The sequence below is a fragment of the Anser brachyrhynchus genome (assembly GCF_964034855.1).
Source record: "Anser brachyrhynchus genome assembly, chromosome: 1".
Lineage (NCBI taxonomy): Eukaryota > Metazoa > Chordata > Aves > Anseriformes > Anatidae > Anser > Anser brachyrhynchus.
Window position 1 is genome coordinate 139,781,209 of NC_137694.1, and position 22,012 is coordinate 139,803,220.

General features: G+C 45.2%; 1 long non-coding RNA gene across 3 annotated transcripts; it reads right to left on the reverse strand.

Annotated features, from left to right (window-relative positions):
* Positions 1 to 10,517: 10,517 nt before the first annotated feature.
* LOC308188361 lies at positions 10,518 to 16,827 on the reverse strand. Of its 3 annotated transcripts, none has more exons than XR_013945447.1 (4): positions 15,001 to 16,827; positions 14,502 to 14,578; positions 14,069 to 14,187; positions 10,518 to 10,724 (listed from the first exon to the last, which is right to left on the reverse strand). It is a non-coding gene; the product is annotated as an uncharacterized lncRNA (long non-coding RNA). The 3 variants fall into 3 exon arrangements; XR_013945448.1 differs by having other exon boundaries at positions 15,115 to 15,125; XR_013945449.1 differs by lacking the exon at positions 15,001 to 16,827 and having other exon boundaries at positions 14,502 to 14,665.
* Between the last annotated feature and the right edge of the window lie 5,185 nt (positions 16,828 to 22,012).

The window sequence follows — 22,012 nt, forward strand, 5'->3', positions numbered from 1 at the left end:
CAGTCAACTAAGCAAGTGCCAGTGGAATAAAATCCACAAAGTGCACACACATACCAGCTCCCCGGCTAAAGCAGTCTGTTCTTTGCAAGTTGTAAAGGCCTGCAAATTAAATACCAATTACTGGAAGCAATAAAATGTTTTTTATTGCACGAAATCTACTTAAAACAGAAAAGAATAGTCGTTTTCTTTTCGGCGGGGGGAAGGGGGCAGCTCACCAAGACATATATTGGCAGAGAAGGATTATATACAGCGCCTGCACGGGGCCACAATGGAGACATTCTAGCGCCGGCAGCAGGCCGGGCTCCCCGCGCCGCGCAGAGGGGGGCTGTGCAGAGGTGCTTATGGTAGGGATTACTGTAGGTGAGACTCGGGGAGGTGGGAAGCCCAGGAACAGTAGCTCTAGGTAGAAGCAAACGAGCACTGCGATGAAGTTACACGAGGGCGGTCTGCTGGGCTTCCAAGCCCCAAGCACAAGCGAGGCTCTAAGGGGTCAGTGGTGAGCAGAGTGTGGAGGCTGAAAGGCAAGAGGCTTGTCCTCTCCTCCTACCCCTGCCCTCTCCTCCTGCTCCTCGGGGTTCGGGGGAAGAAGGGGTTAGCAGTGTGAAAAGGCTCCTAATTCCCCACTGCAGGCTCACTCCCCAGCCCCTTCATGCCCCCAGCCCTGCAGGGTGCTGTCTCCCCTCAAACATCCTCGGCTTTCAGTGGAGCAAAACCCACTGTAGGGAGGGGTGTTTACCCAGACCAGACACCCTCGGCTTCTCCTTCGCTGCTGTTCTTCACTGCAGCACAGCCTGGTGCCTAGCACAGAAAAGGAAGAGTGGAAGCAGCCAGGAAGATATGCCCCGTCAGGGGAAGGCCAGTGGGATGAGCGATACGACAAACTTCATTTAGCACGCTCAGCCTTTGAATGGCACAGCCAAATCTCTCCCTGATATTTGCAGCACACTGCTAATTTCCCTAACATTTCCTTACTGCGGGAACATCCCGTCCTTGTGGTTTTCCCCTGGATTGTGCCCGCAGCTCACCCTTGGCTTCGCTTGCTGTCAGCAGCTGCTGGTGGCCAGAAAGACACAGCCCTGCGAGCACCCAGCACACGCAGTGGTCACAAGGCACCCAAGGGTGCTCGCACTGCATCGCCGTACGTAACACCTGAAAGAGCAGGGTTTACTTTTTCAGTGACTGAGGCACTCTGAGGATTTTGAGCTTGTTTCTTACACAACCCCATTCCAAGCGGACTGAAGTCTCCAGCTCCCCAGAGCACAGAGGCAGGCGGAGGCAACAAGTACATCTCCAAGGCTAATTACCTGCAAGCACACAGGCTTTCTGGGGACAAATTGGATTTAGTGATGCTTGAAGAGACTTGACTAGACTCAGACATGCAAGGGAAATCAAAACTCTGCCACACATTTTAGTGTTGTTTCAAAGGTTCCCTTCACCTGCCAGGTGAGTGACCATCTTCTGAAAGCACTGATGGAGACCACCAGGTCCTGCACTGTGCCGGGGGCCCTGGGCCAGTGCTGGCCTCCAGCAACCCCTGGAGGTGGCAATGGTGCCTGTGGTGCCTGTGGTGCCTGGGGCACCTGGGGAGTGGTGGGGCCTCCTTCCAGTCCCAGGGGGGTGCTGTACCAGTGGGACAGGTGACACTGGTGGGGCTGCTGGCACCAGAGGGAGAAAATTGGAGTATTTTCCCTCTTCACACTACTTTGAGGGGCTTTGGGCTTTATTTTCCCAACTGATGCTCGTCTTTTCTTCTTTCCTTTCCCCACCACCACCTCTGTAGCAAGAAATGCCACACCAGTGGTTTGCCCTGGGTTTACTCCCTAGGGCTCAGCTGCTCGGTAGACTTCGGAAAGAGATGGGTCCCCTGATGTCAGGCCCAAGGAAGCAGAGACCCAGGGCTGACATTTGCAGCAGGTCCTTCTGCTGCACCAGCTCTTCATTTAATGCTGAGCGAGGAAAAGCTGTGGGAAGGAAAAGGCTTAATGGCACAGTCATGCTACTCCTTTTGGGGCAGGGGGTGGGAGTCACTATCAGGGAGAAGAGTGCTTATTCATTGATTTTTACTTAAAGAAGGAAGTAAGTCCTCGACATCACTAAATAAGCAGGACTTGTGCTACCATGCACCCAAATGAAGCCACGCGTTCCTTGTGGATCCACTCCCACTTAAACTCCTCACCACGCACCCACGCGTGCAAGCATTCACCCATCCATGACACTGTGGAGATTTCTGTTTTTGTTTAAAAATTGGCTGCCTGCAGCCTCCCCGTAGCTCCTCTGGGTATGTGTGAGCAGCTGTGGAGAGCTGCAAGGCTAGCCAACAGACCTTGTAGCCCCCACAGATGTCAATTAGTTTCTCTCGGGCTTCCTTTGGATGCACCGGGGTCTTGAGACCTCCGTGTGCTGACTTATTTGTAAAGCATGAGTTATTCACTAACTCCATGTTATTAATTAGAAGATTATCAGCTCTGCACAGTTAGGCTGACTGTGGCAGGGAGGTTCCTAGGTACGGAGGGTGCCAGCTGATGGCCATGGTGGGACGGTAAAGAGAGACTGGAGGGGTAGGAAAGGCCACAGAGTCCCTCAGTGCCTTTCCAGGCTCGGGAAGGTGGTGAAGCAGCCTGCCACAGCCACACCACTGAGGGTTGTGGAGGGCTGGCCACCCACCCATGGAGGTGAGCCTGGGGATGGGGGCCACAGGCCTGGAAAAACATGCCGGGAGCTGGTGTTGGGCTGTGTGGGAAAAGCCCTGCATGAACCCTCCCGGCAACGAGCAGAAGACAAAGGGCCAGGTGCTCCCCGTGCAGTTAAGCACATTGCCTCCAGACCCCGCGGCTTTTTCAAGTGCTTAAACTGACTGCGCTCCTCCGGGGACCCACGTGAGAGGAGGCGAAACTGAGTGCATCCTTAATTTGACTAATTTTCTTCATCCTATATATTTTTGGTTCCTCCCTGTGCTAATGAATCCTCGCTGTGTTCTCGGGGAGAGAGACTTGTTAGCATTAGCAGAGGTCGCCGCGGCCTTTCTCCGAGCTACGTCCGTCCTTCCCGTGACTTGGTGAGGTGCCTAGGAAGGGACACCGGGGCAGGAGAGGGGTCAGCCTCTCCCACCCAGAGTGACACTGTTTGTCTTTGAGAGAGGACACGTTTCAGTCTAAGGTGCAGCATCAAGCCTAACATATCATGCTATGTACAAGCATCAGTGAAGAAAAAAAGAAAACAGGAGGCCAGTATTGCTATAACACAAAGGCCGTGGTGAGGATGAAAGGGGAAGGCAGGAGTAAAGGAGTGGGGTACAAAAGGGGTCTGGGTGGTTGTGCTGCTGGGGTGCAGGAATACTTGGGGTTTGCGAGCATGAGGGGGTATGGGGCTTTGCCATGCATCACCCATGTGCTGTTAAGCAAGTTGCTTTTTAATCTTTCCCTGCCTCGGTTTCCCACCTGCAAAAAGGGAGTTATAACAGAGCATCTTGCCTTCTCTTCACTTACTTGCCTTGTTTACAGTTTAGGGCATTACTTTTGTTTCTGTTGTGTCTGTGCACTTGGCAGTGTCATGTTCCCTGGGACCCGTAGGCATTTTCCATAACACAGATGATAAGTTTAACAGGTTCTTTCCTTTTCACTCCTTTGGCCTCAGTGCTCACCACATCTTGTTCCCATGAGCCACAGGCAGGGCACCATCTCACAGCGTCTCTGTGAGCTCCCTGCCTCTCACCAAACAACTGGGGGCAGATCCAGTACACTAACCCAGCTCACCCGCCGTGCTCACCAGCCAGCCAAAAACAATGGTTCTTCATCAGGCTGAAGCACTGAGCAGTGCTGTGATTCTCAGCGGGATGACACGTGGAAGGAGAGGACCTGTGTGGGACATGGACTCCACACCTGCACCGAGGAGATGCACAGATCCTGCCCCAGGGTGGCTGGGGAGAGCGGAGGCCAGGCTTGAGAAGTGGCTGGTCATTTCACACGCCGGTGTTTCCTCTTTAATTTGAGACATGTCCGGATTTAAAGCCATGGTGTGTGTTGTCAAGTCCTGTTGTCTTCAACACTTGCAAGTTAAGCACCATTCTCTTCAAAAAATCATGTCCCATATATCTCATAAATCACCAAGAGGTGAGGCACCCCAAACTGGAGAGTGTATTTGAGATGGAAGGTTTAAGCAATTACAAATTGATGTGGTTTTTTTTTTTTTTTCCATTACAGCAAAAGAGGGGTATGATCAGATTAAACCTGGCAGACCTAGCTGGAACACTTTAAGGAGTCGCCATCACCAGCTGTTTATTGCCGTGCCTCTGCCAGAGGTTACCTCCTCCTCCCACTCGCAGCAAAAAAGAGAGTCCTCACCTCGGCTGCTGGACCCTGGCTGGCTTTGCCTTGTACACACACGTAGCACCCCATGTGGGGAGCTGCGCTGAGCACTGCTGCAGTCATGGTTTGGACGGTTACATGTACACGTAAATGCTCGGGACTGACTAATCCTTATTTTTTTTACGAACACGCGAGTGAAATGCATTGGAGGGTTCTGAATAATTTTCCTTATTTAAATTTTTACGTAATAGCTCATGTGATTGTTTTTCCAGAAGCACACAGATGCAATTAATTTTAAAAATAACTTACTAGTAACAGCCACTAAGCATGGCTGTGTTTTTGTCCCTTACTTTCTAAGATTTTTCAAACTAGGCTTTGTTGTTTTTTTTTTCCATTTGCTGTTTTGTTTTCCCATGGCAAATATTCAGGCTCTGTGGACACAGACTTCATGCTGCTTGAGGGAGGAGATATAAAAATGATACCGTCCTTCAGAGAATCATAATGTGAGAGAGAGAAAAGAAAGCTTCCTTTGTGGTCTATTTGTGCATTACCAAGCAACCTTCCTGTGCCTCATGTTCCTTCATATGCAGATACATCATCCTTATATAATAGATAGATTGGATGAAATGTCAAATGTAAATTGTGCACACTTTGAATTTCTATTACCTCTAAAGTGATTTTAAAATAAAACAGGTCCACTGGGAGAAAAGTTGCATTAGTATATTTGCTAATCCTAAACCGTAGTTTAAGAAAGATTTTTGGCAGGGGTGGTTGAACATACATTTCTTAACATTGCTTCAGTTTTATTTTTTTATTAGACAATCGATCAGTAACAAGGCTCAACAGTCACCAGTTTTTTCTGCCTCCAAGTTAGACGTGTGCTGCAAGCCAGGTGACCTCATGTGGTTACCCTGCTTGCCAAGTTGAAAGGAAGATGTTAGACTCAGCTCTGCTACTGGAAGCCTTTTTCAATGTAAAGAATGACAAAGAATGACTTTCCAAAATGATCATCAAAACCTTTGAAATTTGTTTGCCAAACAAAGCTATTTATACATCAGTAATTCTCTCTCAGTTTGCTAAAATTATAATTTTATAAATAATAACTTATATGGACTCCTTAATTCACATCAACCTTTAGTGTAATGTACAAGTGTATTGTACAGGGGGAAAAATCAATATTCACTAGGAAAATACATATATAGTCTCCATAATCATGTTCTCCAAAAGAAACAAAATGAGTCTTAGAAAGCATATACATCTGTAAAAGTATATATCTCAGTTGCAGACCTGACCCTGCTTAGAGTTGGACTAGGTGACCTACAGTCCTTTCCTACCTGAAATATCCTACCATCCTAAAAATCACAGCTCAGAATTTACCATGCTTCTGATGCATGCACAGGCCATAAATCCCTGGTGCAAAATGTCAAAGCCACCAGTGCCACCACCACCCTCAGACCAGAGCCAAGAGTACACAGCAGGCCTGGGTGAGATGCTCATGGTGGAGCTGCCCAACACTTGTCTGTGGAAAATGAATTTAGGTGCATTGCCACATCTGAAATACTTAGTATTTGCCTGCCTGCCTTACTAGATATTTTCAAAGTCCTGACATTAAGAATTAATTTTCAGGTGGGTTCATATGCCATTCTCCCCATTTATGTTCAGGAGTCCAAGCTGAGAGCCTGGACAGACATCCATGCTGCATGAGTTTAACACCAAGCTCCCATCCTTCCCTTCTGAGGCTAGACTCACTGCCTCACAACCTCACCCAGTGGCTGGGACAGGTGCCTCAAGCAGTAAATTCTGAGCGTCTAATTTATGGTCTTTTCCTGAATCTCCCCCTAATGGAGAATACCTTTATACAGAAAGCCTACAGCTATCAGCCGCCTGATGTCAGTACCCGAATTAGGTATCCCCTATAACCAGGTCCTCTCCATCCCCTCCAGCCATAAGACAAATGAACACAGCAGGGGCCAGAATGGGACCAAAGCCTCAAAACATCCAGAAAGTGACAAAAGAGGGAGAATAAATCCTAATGACCACTGTGGTGGGATGAGAAGGAAAGAGAAAAGAGGGTAATTGATGACAATGCATAAAAGGGGGTACATCCAAAAGCAGAACATGATCACCAGTCTAAAGCCCTAAGAGATGTGAAGAGGAGTCTCCAGGCAGTATCTCTTGCCCTGTTTGTTGCCACAGGGTTGCTAGCTGGGCCACGTGGATGTGTGACTTGGGGCATGGCAGTGTGCAGGTGTGGGAGTGTGAGCCAGCAAAACTGCTGCTCCGAGGTAAAATCACCTCCCTACCCTGTAAGGTCTCGCCCTGAGCTCTTCTATGTTGGTGCTACAAGGCTACAACACCATACTACCTTAATTGGTGGAGAAGAGAACAAATAGACCAAAATTTGGGACAGAGGTTTTAAAGGGAAATTTGTTCAGGTTCCTCCATCCCACAGAAAGCAAACAGCTTCAGTGAGAGCAACCACCTAAAAGCTGCATGTCACTACAAAGAGAAAGGAAAGGGCTGGATGTATTTGGAATGGAAAACACAGTCCTTAAAAGTAAATATTATTATTTCTTGTCCAATACTTATATTTTTGTGTGATGCTTTCCTTTGTAAACATTGCAGTTAGAATAGGTTTAGCCAAACCCAAATCAGGCTTCTCTTCACTTGTAGCAGCAATATACTGTGAAATTAAAAGGCTGATTAACGAAGATGCCATTCTGATAGGCAGCCCTTACAACTCTTCCATAATTCAAAGGGTGAGTTGAGACACAGGTGTTGATGGCTTAAACGCATGCTGACATGGTTGGTGCTAAAGCGATAGTGGAAAGGAGAACTTATAAATGATGGAAACAAACAATTTCAGCAAAGTGTCTCTTCTTTAGAGTGAAAAAGGCAGATCTGCAATTGTGGTAAAACACCAATATTAAAGAGAATGGGAACCAGAGGAGACACAGCTCAAGAGCTGAGCAGGCTTCATATCATGTGGGTTAAGGGAAAGAGAGTTTGTGTGCAGTGCTCAGTGACCCCACATGCTGGTGCTCAGATTTAGAAGTCTGTCCTGCAAAATTGGCTTTTGTCAAGGACAAAGAGGGCTATGGAGCAGAGGTGGTTTTGGCTCTCACTGCTCAGCTCCAGAGAACCTTCTTTTTAATGCAGTCTTCCTTGTTTATTCATTTTCTTTGCATTTAACCCTAACAGAAATTTACTCTGACTGTTGGGAGAAAGGAAGTAAGCCCAAGCAGGTGCATGAAGCTTAGCTACAGTTTCATTAGGCTTGGCTATATAAGGATATGTTAACAATAATGAGAAAAAAAAATCAATAAAAAAGCACCCTGCAGGATAGCAAATGTTTTAGTGTTAGGCCATATCTCCTTAATATACCTCTTGCACAAGTCTGGAGATAAGAGTATTGGACTCCTGAGCCTGATGGTGAAACAAGTGAGACCTAACAATGTGTATTGTGTATTGTGTATTGATGTGATGTGTATTTGTAATGATTGTCTATAATCTGTCTGTACTTGTATCTCACCAGCCAGTAATCCCTAATAAAAAATAATGAATGAGTACTTAACATTTCAATACAGCCCACCTGTAACACGGTTCTGAGATGTTTCAATGGGCTGAGGTATTCTCAGATAGCTGGTGTCTAGTGCTTGAAAAATATCTGGTACTGAACCAAAGAAGATAAACTGAGAAGGCAAGAGGATTTTTTTTTTTTAATTGTCTGTCTATTTAAGTTTCTTCTGTCTTCCTGACCAAAATCCTCTTAAGCAGGCTTCCCTTTTCAACAGCTTTTCCTTTATTTGGGCCAACGTGGTCCACCACCCTTGATTTGCTCTGCAGCATTTCCCTGATCTGAATGTGCTCTTTCAGGGCTCCACACACTTCAGAATGTTCATCTGGTAACCCTAGCTATCCAAACAATAGCAAAAGCAATGGAATTAATTTTATGGAAGAAAGGTGGAAAAAAATGGTTTGAGGACCCAGGTAAAAATCTAATGAAATTCCATGAGAATAAATGGAATTAATGCACACCCAAAATCCTTTAAGAGACCACAGACTGATCCCAAAATGCTTACAGGAACCCCTGGTTATTTTGGGCACACTTTGGTCTAGTATAAACAGTCATAACAGTGGTGAGTTCAGGAAATCCATAGCCATTTTTATAGCATGAATTTCTCCTCCCAGTCCATGGTTGATAATACTCAGTGATGGCAACAGGAACTGCATGCATGTTGGGGCTGCACAGGAGGTATTAAGCCAGGACATTGTTTTCAATCCCCAAATGTTCCCATAAAGGGGCAAGAGCCAGGCTGGAGCTCACCCTGATTTCATTCTTTCTCATGTCCTTCTGCCACCCCTTACCCAAATGCAGCATGCCCAGCCATGAAGGTTAACCCAACCACACTTACTCGGATAGGATACAGACTTGTCAGCTTTTTACTATGTGTAAAACACACACTGTAAGTCTCCCATCAGTGTCCAAAAACACTGTGGCACAGAATGAAACCAGAAAGAGGAAATTTTGATGTAAAATAACAGACTTGCCAGTTTATTTTGTCTGAACTGAGTGGAGTGTAAACTGAGAATGTATCTGATGAAAAGTGAAGTTGATTTAAAATTAAATGCATAAATGAATCACATTTTATAATGTGACGTTGGAGGTATCAGGTAATGAGAAGTAGCTGCATGACTATGCATGTCAGCTAAATATACTTACCCAAGAGTCAGGTGCCCAGTTAAAGCTAGTGGTGTGGGCTGCCTCTTCTATGCTGCACACAGAGGCTGTCTCCCTTACGAGGGAAATTGTCCTGTTTCATTTATCCCACCCATCTCCTCCCATGTTGCATGCCTCAGAGAGAGCTCTCCCTTTCTGAGGTCCTTCTTTGCTGACTCCAGAATAATCCCAAGCAACTCTTCTGGCATCATGCTTAACTCCAATGCAGGGTAAGATGGGTCTTACCCTCCTGTGCAATACAAAGGACTCTAAAGTTACCCCCTGCTGACTTCAAAACTGATTAGGAGTAGTTATAACACACTTGTATTCTGGAAACCAAATGCGTGGCCATGGCCCATGTTCTATCAACAATAACATCCCACAGTTTGAAAAGAAACCCTTTTGGTTGTAATAAATGTGGATGTACTTATTGCCTTCTGCTGAACTCAGTAATACCCAGTCATGTAGGTATCACAGTCTGTACACCCCAACTGCATCTGCATTATTCTTACATAGAATACTATGTGTACATATGCATATAAAAACAACTGCATATGTATACCTTCACACTGAGGTATCTCTGAATGTGAAAAATATAAAGAGATCGCTTACACTGTACGGATTAGTAGTTTATAACCTGAGCATACCTAAAAAATTTATCCTGTATTTTTAAATAGAAGCTGTTTCACAATCTACGTGGCTTTATCTACCAACTAGCTCATGCTGTCAGGTATCACCGAACAAGTATCAGCTTTACTTATGCCTTCTCTTCCTACAAGGATGGTTTACAATAAAAAATATTAAAAGTGTGTGGTTCATTTAATCACTTATTTTGCGAGTGTTTTACTTATGTCAACAAAGAACAAATTGTTTTCAGCTTCTGGTATCTAGAATGCAGTATGCAGCATAAATTATTCAAATCAAAGCAACATAAATCTTTGTACAGCAAAGGTGAAGCCACAGAATTCCTGGCTGTGTTACATCTTTGGGTAGGACAATGACCTCTAATCAGAACTCCTCAATACAGTCCTTACACTGAAGATGCCAACTTGCCACTAAGGACCTGATTATCTATAAATTTATGGGAACCTGCAATAACTGGTGTTTGCCTCCTGATAATGTTTTCTGACACATATCAGGAGATTCAGCTGATCTGTGTTAGAGATTATTGTACAGAATCTGCAGTTTATACAGGCAATGAGTAGACAGAAGGTCCATTTGAGACCTTTAGCTATAGAGAAGCACATAAGGAAAACTGTTTCCATAGAAACATGCCCCACAGCTGTAGTTAGTATAGGAAAAATAGTTTTATGATTATTTCAATGAAGTTCTACCTTTTGTTTTCAATGCAAAATGTTTACAATAGGTTGCTTCATAGTATGATGTCAGTGTAGCTGAGGTCTTACATGTGAAATTCACCCCAAAGTGAAGGAACCCCACGTTTCTCTCATGTGTTCCTAAGAGTTTTATTAGATTTTGTGTATAGTGTCCCCAGCAGAATGATTTTTCCATTAAATAACATCGCTTTTCAGTATTTATTCTCTGTACAATAAATGTTTACTTCTACATCAACTCACAGCATTGTACATAAATTTCTCAGAAATTCAAAATAAAATGTACACGACCAGATAAGCTTCCAACAAATCCAGGAGAAAGATGTCCAGTGATTCCAGGAGGAGGTGAGTCAGGCCCAAGGAGAACTACAGGAAAACAGAGGCTGAGCATGAAGAATTTGCTAACATTTTGGCAACATTTTCATTCCATTCAGATAATTTCCAATTTATATGGAAAATTTCTTACCAGTTCCCTGGAATTAACAAGGTCGGTAAATCTCCAAACTAGTTAATCCAAGCTATTTTTAGGAGAGATTTTGCCCTGCTTCTTTGCATGTTTGCAAAGGCACTGGGAAGGATCTGTTTTATGGTGGTAAGTAGACAGATCCATGCTTCCAGCTAAGATTTTTTCTCCCTCTCATTTCAAAAATATTAGTTAACAAGGCTGCAGATTTCCCCTTCCTTCCTGGAAGATTTCATCAGCTGCTACCATGTACATATGCAGTGCACAGAGTAATATGATGCTTGGAGTTTTTCTTAATGAGTCTGAAATTAGTATAGCAGAATTGCACCCAAGTCATGCTACAAGCAGGGAGATGCATGATTTTGGGCATAAATAAGTGAACAAGCCCAATATACAAGGATTCAACACTGAAAGTGTTGAAGTCTGTTGGCATGCCAGCTGTGGCACAAGTTTTGTGTGTTTATGGTAATAACAATGGTTATTTTCTTTCCTCTGTCATTTCCAAACAGGATTAGGATCAGGTCCTCCTTGACAAATTTTGCGTGTGGACTTCATAACCACGTAAAACCCATGCAATTTGGATGGATATCCATCTCAGTGTCTCTGAAAGGCACATTTTCCAGAAGCCACATTCTGCACAGTGAAGGAAGCCAAAGCCAGATACAAGATATTTGGAAAGCACTATGTAACAGCTCACAGGGGTGGAGGGAAGGAGGGAGGGAAGGTTGTTGACCTAGGTAAGTTCCCCCCATGCTGCTGAACAGAGCTGTGCTTCAGGGGTTCCTCCTGCCCACCAGTGGTTCGCGGATGGTGCTAAGTTTAAGGTCAAGTGCTTAAGTTGGTTTTGAGAAGCGGATGTTGTCAGTACACTTGAGTGTCTCAGCCTTGCTTCAGAAGCAATATCCTACAGTCCATTGACTTAATAGATATTAGGTTCATAAAACTCAGGTGTCTGATGCAGAAACTGATTTGTGGAAGATATAGCATTGCTGTCTTTTTGGGTAAGTAACTCCAAAATCTAGCTCCTTAAACTACGGGAGAGGCAAGCAGTGGCTTCATATTTGCTACTTCTATAGAATCCCACAACTGCACTATAAGAAAAGAAGAAAAAAATTGGGTAACATTTCATGTACCATTTTAACAATAACATATTAAGACTATACCAATATAAACTGGTTTGTCTACAGAGGGTTTGTAAAAGTACCTCAAAACAAAATAACTTAACGACCCACAGTTCAGTAAGACATAATTGAATAATTCACATATACCAGACAAACAAACACTCCCACATGCCTCCAAAGTACCTCCAAGGAAAAGTTTATTTCCAAAACAGAGATCACTAGCTTAGTCATTTTCTTTTCAAGTTTGCAATATGACCCGGCTTGGCTCCTCAACAACTACAGCAAGGCTTCAAGATGATTTTCCTTGTAGCGTTTAATTTGCTAATGGGATTTGCGTGCACACTTCCAAAGAAGTATCAAGAAAGTTGGCCTCATTGTTCATGATGGCCAGACAAGGGGAAGAATAATTGTGTCATACAGAATCTATCCCTGGTCTCCCCACAGAGACATAATTATGCATCCAAAACGTAGAGAGGTGGAAGAGAGAGATTAGATTCCACCTAAGTCTGAAGGATTAATCCCTATGTCAATTCTAATGGTACAGAAGACCCAAGTATAATTTCCTCTTCTGCCTTGTGGTATACCAGATTGCAGAAGATTGCATGTGTTATTTTAAGGTTATCCAGAGAAAATTTCCCCGGGCTTTCCTACAAGGACTTTTGACCACAGTACGGCATTTAAGGGGAAGGGCATTGGAACAGTTCGACAATAGGACTTGAGGAGCACAGGAAGCAAGTTCCAGAACAGGCAGAGATGATGAAAGGGGGAGCAAATTCACGATGCTATCAGAAGATGATGAAGGAAATCTTGGCTGGATGAAAGGAAAAGGAAAAATTCCCACTGACTCGGTGGAGCCAAGAATTTCCTCCAAGAGGGAAAGTTGTGCTGAGAGGGAGAACTTCCATTAAAGAGCAGGAGTCTGAGATGCACCAGCATGCTAACTACCACACTTTCTCATGAACTGCAGTGCCACGAGCCAACACCAGTATACGTGCGGAAGAAGAGACCTGCAGTGGAAAGGGTCAACGTAAACAGCTCTTGCTTCTGGCAGAATCACCCAGTGTAACATTTCAACAAAAGATATAAACAGAAACAGCTTTGATTTGGGGGACTCTGAGTGGGGACAAGGCACAAGTTTGTCCTCACTGCCAGCTGCTAGGACTTTAGGAGATGGGAGGTAACACTGTGAATACACCCAGCCTGCCCAGGAGCCTCAACCATGGATTTGGGCTTGTCTGAATCTTGTTCATGTCACAGGGAAGCTAGATCTGCAGCCACAGCTGCTCTAGCCCACATGGCTGCTACGTCAGGGCTCAGATATCCTTGGCTGCTGGTTTCAGGGGGTTCTCATTTTGGTATGTGTGTGTGTGTGTGTGTGTGTGCTTTGTTTTCTTTGTTTTCAGGACACTCATGAAGTGACTTTGTTCTTAAAATATTTTACACAAGAAAAAGAAAGAAGAAGGGGCTCTGTAAATTGCATCAAAAAGCAGCAAGTATTTCTAAAGCTTCTGAAAACACTTCAAGCTCTTAGGCAAAGCTGACACAGCTAGGGGCTTCTCAGAAAGCCACAGCAAAAAGGGACTTTACCCCTGTCAGACACATGGGACAATCCCCCGCTACGGGGAGAGATGGGAAACGGCCAACAAAATTCATGGTTCTCTCATCAAGATTTCTCCCTGCTTTCTATTTTGACTGTATTGCAGGGGTCCATTTTTACATGCTGTTTTTATTGTTTTGTTGATGGTTTTTGTTGTTGCTGCTGTTGTTTGCCGTGCTATCCAGCGCATGACTGAAGAAGAGAGAGAGAGAACAGGGAGAAGCAAATCCATTTTGCATCAATAACAAAACATCGCATTTCTAAGGAAAGGAAAATAACTGCTTTTCACAAACAAGGCTGTGCCTGCTTGCCTGTTGGCTTGTTCAGAGCAGTTATCAAGCCAAAGGAGCCCTGGTGATCATGCTTTGCCAGCACAGACAGAACAAAGGGTTATTAAAAATAGTATAAGCCTACGACATATGTTACCGGTATTAAAATTGATGCACATTCCTGCCTATTGTGGGGAAAGCCAGGAGCTGGATTTTATCTTGAACAAAGTCAGAAAATAAAACTGTTTCAGGCTCATTACCTCTAGCAGGGATACATATGTGTCTGTGTGGGGAGGAGAGGCTGGGGAGAGCAAGGTTGGGTTTGGACAAAACTCAGCCAGTTCTCCCCCAGAGTAGATCTGGCTTGACACAGGAACTTCTGCAATAAGAGCAATAAGAGAACTGTCAAAAAGCAGCAGGATCAGACCCACAGCTTTCAGACCCAGAAATGCATTACATGAGACATTTTAGTACCAGGTACAAAAACCAGGTCACAGTGGTTGCAAACAGAGATTGCAGCCAGAAATTAGGGTCCCTCTGCACCAGCCACAAGACAAACGATGGCACAAGAAGGACCCCCTGCTTCAGAAAATTCTCCCACCTAGCCTTGGACTTCTGTTGCACCAGAAACCAGCCCCATTCGATGCAGCCCACCACGATCTGTCCTCACATTGCCCCCCGAAGCATGCTCACCTGGCATTTTGCATGGTCTGGGAAGCCTCACAGGCAGCTGGGTTTGCAGTCTCGCTCCATTTCTGACCTTACAGTTCCTGCAAAGCAAAGGAACTTTTTTGTAATGCTCGCACATTATGCGGGGATGGCACGCTGTCAACACATGCAACATTATGGACAGGAAAATCCAAATACAGTTTGCAAAGCCATTGGAGGTTTTCCACAGAGTACTTGCAAGGGCCTCTCCTAATTGAATTTGCCAAAATTCACATGAACTCAGATTTAATCCAATCAGTTCTACATCACATGTCTTTCAACATTGACAAAATATTTTTTTCTAATTGTGACTCTCTTGTGGAACCAAATTAATCAGAAAGGGACTTAAATGAAAACCAGTCCAGATTGTTCTACACTTTAACCTTACATCTGTGCTTAATTAGGATGCTCAATTTCCCTAAATTCAAGTCATAAAATGGAAGTAATCTGTGGCCTGTTTGTCAGTCATTACTGGGCAGCAGACCTGCAAATCAAGGCTGGCTCAAGCACGCAGGATGCTGTTCAACATGACCATGCAGGGAAGTATGGGAGATGTGACCGTGTGGCTGGCTGGAAAGGAATCAGGAGAAAAGCTCACCGAGAAAGACGTGTGAATGACCTACATGCTGGGAATGGGGCTGAGCCTTTAAAGAAGTGAGCAAATGAATGCGGAGAACAGCTGTGACTATTTAAAACTCCCCCATTCTGACTGCATGAGGCTGTTATGAAAGGCCTCATAATAATTGATACTGGACAGTGTTTTCAGCCACAGAAAAGGCAGCGCTCTCCCTCTTCTTCATATGGAAGCCGAAATCTTTGGCCAGAGAGCTGAAAAACCTCTTAGGGCATAGCTTGGTCCTGCACACCACACAGGTCACCTTGCTCTCTCCTACTTTCCACTGATGCAGTTTTTTGAGGGGCTGTAGTGGGTTTACATGGCAAGATTTTGGTAGCAGGGGGCCATAGGGGTGGCTTCTGTGAGAAGAATCTAGAAGCTGCCCCATGTTAGGTAAGGGCCCCGCTGCTGACCAGAGCCGAGCCAATAAGAAATGTAGTTTTGTGCCTCTGTGAGAGCATACTTAAGACAGGGAAAAAAAAAAAAACGCTGTGCCACACAGCAGCTGGGAGAGTGAGAGGAGTGAGGAACAGCCTTGCAGGCGCCAAGGTCAGTGAAGAAGGAGGGGGAGAGGTGCTCCAGGTGCCAGAGCAGAAGTCCCCTGCGGCCTGTGGTGAGGACCATGGTGAAGCAGGCTGTCCCCCTGCAGCCCATGGAGTACCACGGTGGAGCAGGGTTCCACGCTGCAGCCCGTGGAGGAGACCACGGTGGAGCAGGTGGACCTGCACCGACGGAGGCTGCGGCCTGTGGAAGACCCCTGCCGGAGCAGATTCTGGGCCAGACCTGTAGCCCGTGGAGAGGAGACCACGCAGGAGCAGGTGACCTGGCAGGAGCTGCTGCCCATGGCGGATCCAGGTTGGAGCAGTTTGCTCCTGAGGGATGGACCCCGTGGTGCGGACCCATATCTGGAGCAGTTCTTGAAGAGCTGCTGCCTATGGGCAGCCCACGCCAGACCAGTTCAGCAAGGACTGCATCCCGTGGGAGGGACCCCACAGCACAGGGGACGAGAGTGACTGAGGAGGAGCGGCGGCGAAGAAGTGCTATAGACTGACCATAACCCCCATTCCCCCGTTCCCCTGTGCCGCTTGGGGGGAGGAGGTGGAAGAGGGTGGATGGGGGGAAAGGTGCTTTTGGTTTCTTTCCTTTGTTTCTCACTTCTCTAGCTTGTTAGTAATAGGTAATAAATCTTACTATCTCCCTATGCTGAGTCTGTTTTGCCTGTCACAATAATTACTGCGTGATCTCCCTGTCCTTATCTCAACCCTTGAGCCCTTTTCGTCGTATTTTCTCCCCGTTCCTCTTTGAGGAGGGGGAGTGTGAGAGCGGTTGTGGTGAAGCTCGGCCACCCACCCGAGTAAAACCACCACAGGGCCCTTGCTGTAAAGCAGAGTAAGGAACACACACAGCTCCAGGTCCTCCTTTCCAAGGGTTTTTGAAGAACCCTGGCTCAGCCTTGCAGCCCGGTCCCAGCTCCAGCACCACCTGGAAGCTGCAGCAAGGGAGAGCTGGGATATCCTGGAAGGGCTTTTGGCATTGCTGCATGTAGCGGCACCCCTGAGCACCTCCTCTCCCTGCAGCCAGCAAAAGTAGCTGCAATTAACCCACATCCTTAAACGTGTGAGAGAGGCTTGTCGTCTTGAGCTGTTAAAGATGCACTTCTCGGGTCTATTGCAAATCACTGGAGGAACAATAAAACCCTACCCCACACGCCAAGGTCTGTCATCATTCATTTCAAACATGCACTTCAGAGTGTTGCTGTTATGTTGTTTTTTGACATCTTGAGATCTGCATGAGAAATCCCTGTGGACGTGCTGTAAATCCATATCTACAGCAGTAAGTTTTCATTGCATCAGTGTTATTAAATATATATATACACTTATATATATATTATTTGGCAATGCTGAATGAACAATTGGCCTTTAACTCCTCCTAGACTATTAGGTCGTACTATAGGTCAGCAAAAAGGTAATTTTCCCTAGATTTGTAATAAGGTCTGGGATTTGACCTATGACCCCAATGTCACAAGGTATTCATTATCTCCACACAGATGATATACAGGCAAAGAAACATATATTTTTTATAGAACTGGAAGAATTATATTTGATGGATACATTTTATTAGATGGATTTTATTACCTGGATAAACTCAATTAGCAGACCTCATTAATTTTGAAAACGTAACTTATTTACATTGAGCTATTCTTCCTGCGGCCATTAGCATTCATGACATATAAACTTGAGCTCAGGGCACAACAGATTTTTTTTTTTGGTTCAGTGGCCAAATCAGAAAAAAAGTAGGAAAGAAAGAGAAAAAAAAATCTTCTAACCAAAACAGAAAGCTTATTTTGTATCAATGCAGAATGCTCCATCTAACCTGCAATTAAAACTTTTTTTCCTGGTTCTGAAGCTGTTGTTTTTTTGTTTGTTTTTTTTTTTTCCATTCTTAATAAATACTAGCCAACATTCCAAATGTCATTTCCTAATGAGAAGCTGAAATATCTTGCTTCCAAAGTGGTAGAAACTAGCACTTTATATTTTGGGGGTGGGGAGGTTGTTTGCTTTGTCTTAATTGAGTAAATAGTTTCAGTCCCCTGCATCTGGGCTTTTGGAACAATTTCATTAGTCCACAAAAACATTCCACTCACACAGAGAATCTGTACTTGCAGGAAAACATTAGTGATGTACAGTAAACACAATGTAAAGGGATAAAGACATAATTGAAAGGTGTCTGCGTAAAATGCTCCCATATCAAATCATACACTTTGCAAGAGTTTTGAAGAGGTAAAGGAACTGCCTGTGAACCACTTGTCCATACAATATTGTTCCTCAACGAATTCCCAGTTGCAATTCTACCACAGACAGAAAAATCCACCCCTCGTATGACAGATGCCAAAGTCCCTGACAAAAAAAAGGGAGTGAGAGGCCAACAGCAGAGGATGGGGTTCGTTTTGGTTAACGTTAGACTACTTATGGTTGGATGTCCAGATCAAGTTGTGTTTTGTAGACCACGGAGAAAAATAAAGCTCCTCCTGAGAACAAGCCACTCCATACCGCAAGGCAGGAGCCTAAGGCAGGTGGGGAGGGTCAGTCACCTACTGGGGTCCCTGCTGCTGCCACGAGGCAGCATCTCACATGCAGGTTACTTGAGCTAGGTGATGTCATCCCCATCCACCTGCAGCCTGGAAAACTTTAGCAAGGACCGTGTTGGCCCAGAGCTAAGTATTTAGGATGAAGTTCCCTCAACCTTGTTTCACCCATTTCCTGCAGCCCAGAGCAGCTGTGACCAGCAAAGTGGGGAGCCCTAAGGAAGCAAGCACATCCTCCAAGGGATATATAAGGTCTTAATACAGCTACATAGGGAAGAAAGGGGCATGGGCAAATATATACCTGCTATGCCCTGATGCAGAGCACCTCCTCTGAGGGCTTTTCCAGATAACCGTAATGCAGAGCAACCGCAAGGGTCCACCAGCCACAGGCTTGGCATGTGACTGGAGGTAGGGTGGCAATGCAGTGAGAATAACCCCTCTACTGATGCTGAGGATCCAGCCCTTAGCATAAAGTCCTCTATTATTGTTAGTATCGTGAAGCAGCTTTTATTATGAGACTGAATGACTTGTGTGTCCGTCCAATGAATTCCTGTTAAAAGACTAAACCTGCTAGAGGATAAAAATCCATTACAAGTGAGAAGCAATTTACAGTAGAGAATTGACCTATAAAACCAACGCATTTCCACCGCACTAATCCAAAACATATTTCAGAACATAGGTCTGCACTCTGAAATAGGTCTTGTTAAACCAACCGACCTGTTAAAATTATGGTCTTAGTGCAGCAAGCTTGTATATTTTAACAGGACTTTCATGTGCTGGGCTGTAGTCCTAGGAAATTTTCTAAGAAAGTGACCTCACTCCTCGCAGCTCAGGAAGTGGAAAGAGATTTAAAGGCAAGACACATCCATGGGACATCAGAGCAAGCAGCTTGCAAGGCTCATGGCCTCTCACACTTTGTCCCACTCATTTTTGCATCGCTTCTCATCCCATACCTCGCACCTGGAGGAGTACTTCTGCCTTTTCCTATCTGCCAAATATTTCCCCTTCTCCTTTGCAAAATCTCCTTTAATTCCCTAATTTGCTTCCTCCTGAATTCTTGAATCTGAGGGACTCCATTCTCCCCCTGCAAAGCTCCCGTGCACAGAGTAGGGACAATGCACTCAGGGTCACCCACTGCAGTCACCCCACAAAGCCCATGAGGTGTGCACAGATGTGCAGTGCTGGGTCAATGCCTCACTGTAGCCAGAGCAGGAACGCCTCGCATTATCCCGGAGTATGCCTGCTTTCAGGACTGGCCCACAGTGCTTGAACTGGGATCCTCCAGCATCCGCGTAGGAGAAGTGGGAGGCTCAGAGAGGGGAAGAGGAGCATCTAACTTTTCAGGAAAGCCAACTGTAATTACTTAAAGCTCCAGGGTCTACTTCGAAGCCCGTTGAACTCTGTGGAAGGAATTCAGTGGGCTTGCAGTCACTTATGGCTGCAGGGTTGGATCTTGGTAGAGAAACAATGAGGTGTTGTTGTGTAAAGGGTTCTGCCCTCGATAAAACATTTCAGTGGAAAATTGATCTCCACAAGCGGGAGAGTTTCAGCCATCACCAGGAAGCCCCTGCATGTTTGTACTTTTTTTCTGTCAATGCAGAAATACAGCTTGAACTTCAGTCCACTCCTATTATTATCTAAGTTGAGAGAATAAGAACTGGAGTAAAAATAAAAATAGCAATTTTTTTTTCCATTTCTTCTCCTCCTGTTTCCAGAAGTTACATTTATGAGTACACAAGAACTTTTAAAAATGGTAAACATAAATGTTTTAACAATAACACAATTCATGAATGTGACAGCTTACTTCATAGCAACCTATTTTATTAGCATAGATAGTAGCACAAGGGTCACATTTAGCAAAGAGGCAAAGAGGACACCTAGCTCAGTCTTGTGTGTGTCCACTGTCACTAATCTACCCCTCCCATTCAACAATGACCCATATTTTCCTCGTTCAACAAGGAAAATGGATGGAGCTGTAGAAGCCCTTCCTATTACCCTTGATGTCACTTGGAAGCGTTAGGTCTAGGCATGCTTCAGCTTCCCTGACACCATCCTGACATGCCTGGGCAATATTTCTAAATGTAGGTGTAGCATGTCCCTGCTTCCACCCACTGCATGATACCTTTTTGCATTGGAGCTCCATCATGAGCTCTTTGCTCAGCCAAAGCACTCTCCTGATACATCTGCTTGTCTTCATGAGTACTGGAACGGGCTGTTCTTGTGTTTTGGGCATGCAAGTCCTTAAAGGTCTGCCAGCTTTCCTGAGCAACTTTGCACTTCAAAGCTTCTTCCCCTGGCATCCCACTTATTTGCACTCTTTCAAAGACCTGGGTCTGCCCTCTGCTGCTCTCCTTCCTCACTGCACTCAGGATCTTACACCCCGCCATTTCATGGTTATCATAGTCAGGACTGTTGCTGATTTCCACGTCTTCAACTTATTCTTCCATATCAGTGAAGAACAGATGCAGGTGTGGGTCACCCTTGGTTGGCCCAGCCAGTACCTGTTTCAAGAAGTTATTCCTGACACCCTCTAGAAACCTCCTAGACTGCTCATGTCCCACCACGCTGATCTTCCAGCAGCTATCAAGGATGGTTAAAAACTCCTCCATGAGAACCAGGGTCTGTGATTCAGAGGCTTTGAAGAGGGCTTATTTCACTTGCTCACCCTGATGGGATGCCTCTAACACATCCCCACCATAATGTTGCCTTTACTTGTCTTTTCTCTGACCTCCAAGCTCTCGACCAGCTGATCATCCACCCCACTGAGAAGCTCCTTATACCCAAGCTGTTACTTTGCACAAACAAGCCCCTTGCTCCCTCATCTTCTCTGTCTTCTCATGAAGAGCCTGTACCTGTCCACCACAGTCACTCCAGGTGTGCAAGTTGGTCCACCACATATTTGTCACTCCAACAACATTGCAGTTAAGTAGAAAAAGCTCCTAGTTTTCGGTCTTGTTGCAGTACCTTGGAGTCTATTCATCTTTAGTGCTGTCTCTGCATGAATGGGCTCAGGAAGCTGAAAAACATACACCCTTTGCTTACTACAACAGGATAGAGCAGCAGCCATAGCTTTTGTTATAAACAGTTGCCCTCTGTCTTGCTGAAAGAAAAAACATAGGTATCAGTGTGCAAAGACAGCAGCAGAGTTAGGTCCTGAAGTGGGGCTCTGTTGGGCTCTGTCAGAGGCTACACTGAGGTGCACCTATTCCCCTTGCAGCTCCCTGATGGCTCCCTCATGACCTTGCCCCTTTCAAGGGGAACAAGGATGGTAACAGGATGTACAATGCCCAAGAGGTCCAGGAACTTCCAGAGGTGGTCAGAGAGGCTGGGTCTGGGGCTGAAAAATGCAAAACCAAGGAGACTTTAAGAGTCAGCAGAGGTTTTCTGGACAAGCATAGCCCCTGCTATTGAATGACTGCCTCATCTGCCCTCCAAAGCATGCCTTTCGATTGAAAAGCTCTGAATACTTCTCGGCTGACAAATGTACTCGATTCTGTGGCAAAGCAGATTTTAATACATTGAAAAACCTTGCTGAGCAGGATTGCAGGGCTCTATCTGCAGAGATACAGAATATACAAAGAGAAAGTTTCAACACCTCCTTAGCAAAATAAATTAATGCCATTTCTGAGATAGTGGCATGGGCAAAACATGTCCTCATATGGTATAAACTATTGGTGAGAAGAGCTTCATACCTTTACCATGATTTCATCACTCAAGAGTTAAGTGGCCATTCCAGACTGACACAAATCAAAACTTCATGTTACTATGGGACATGATCTGTTCCTCTCCTCTTCT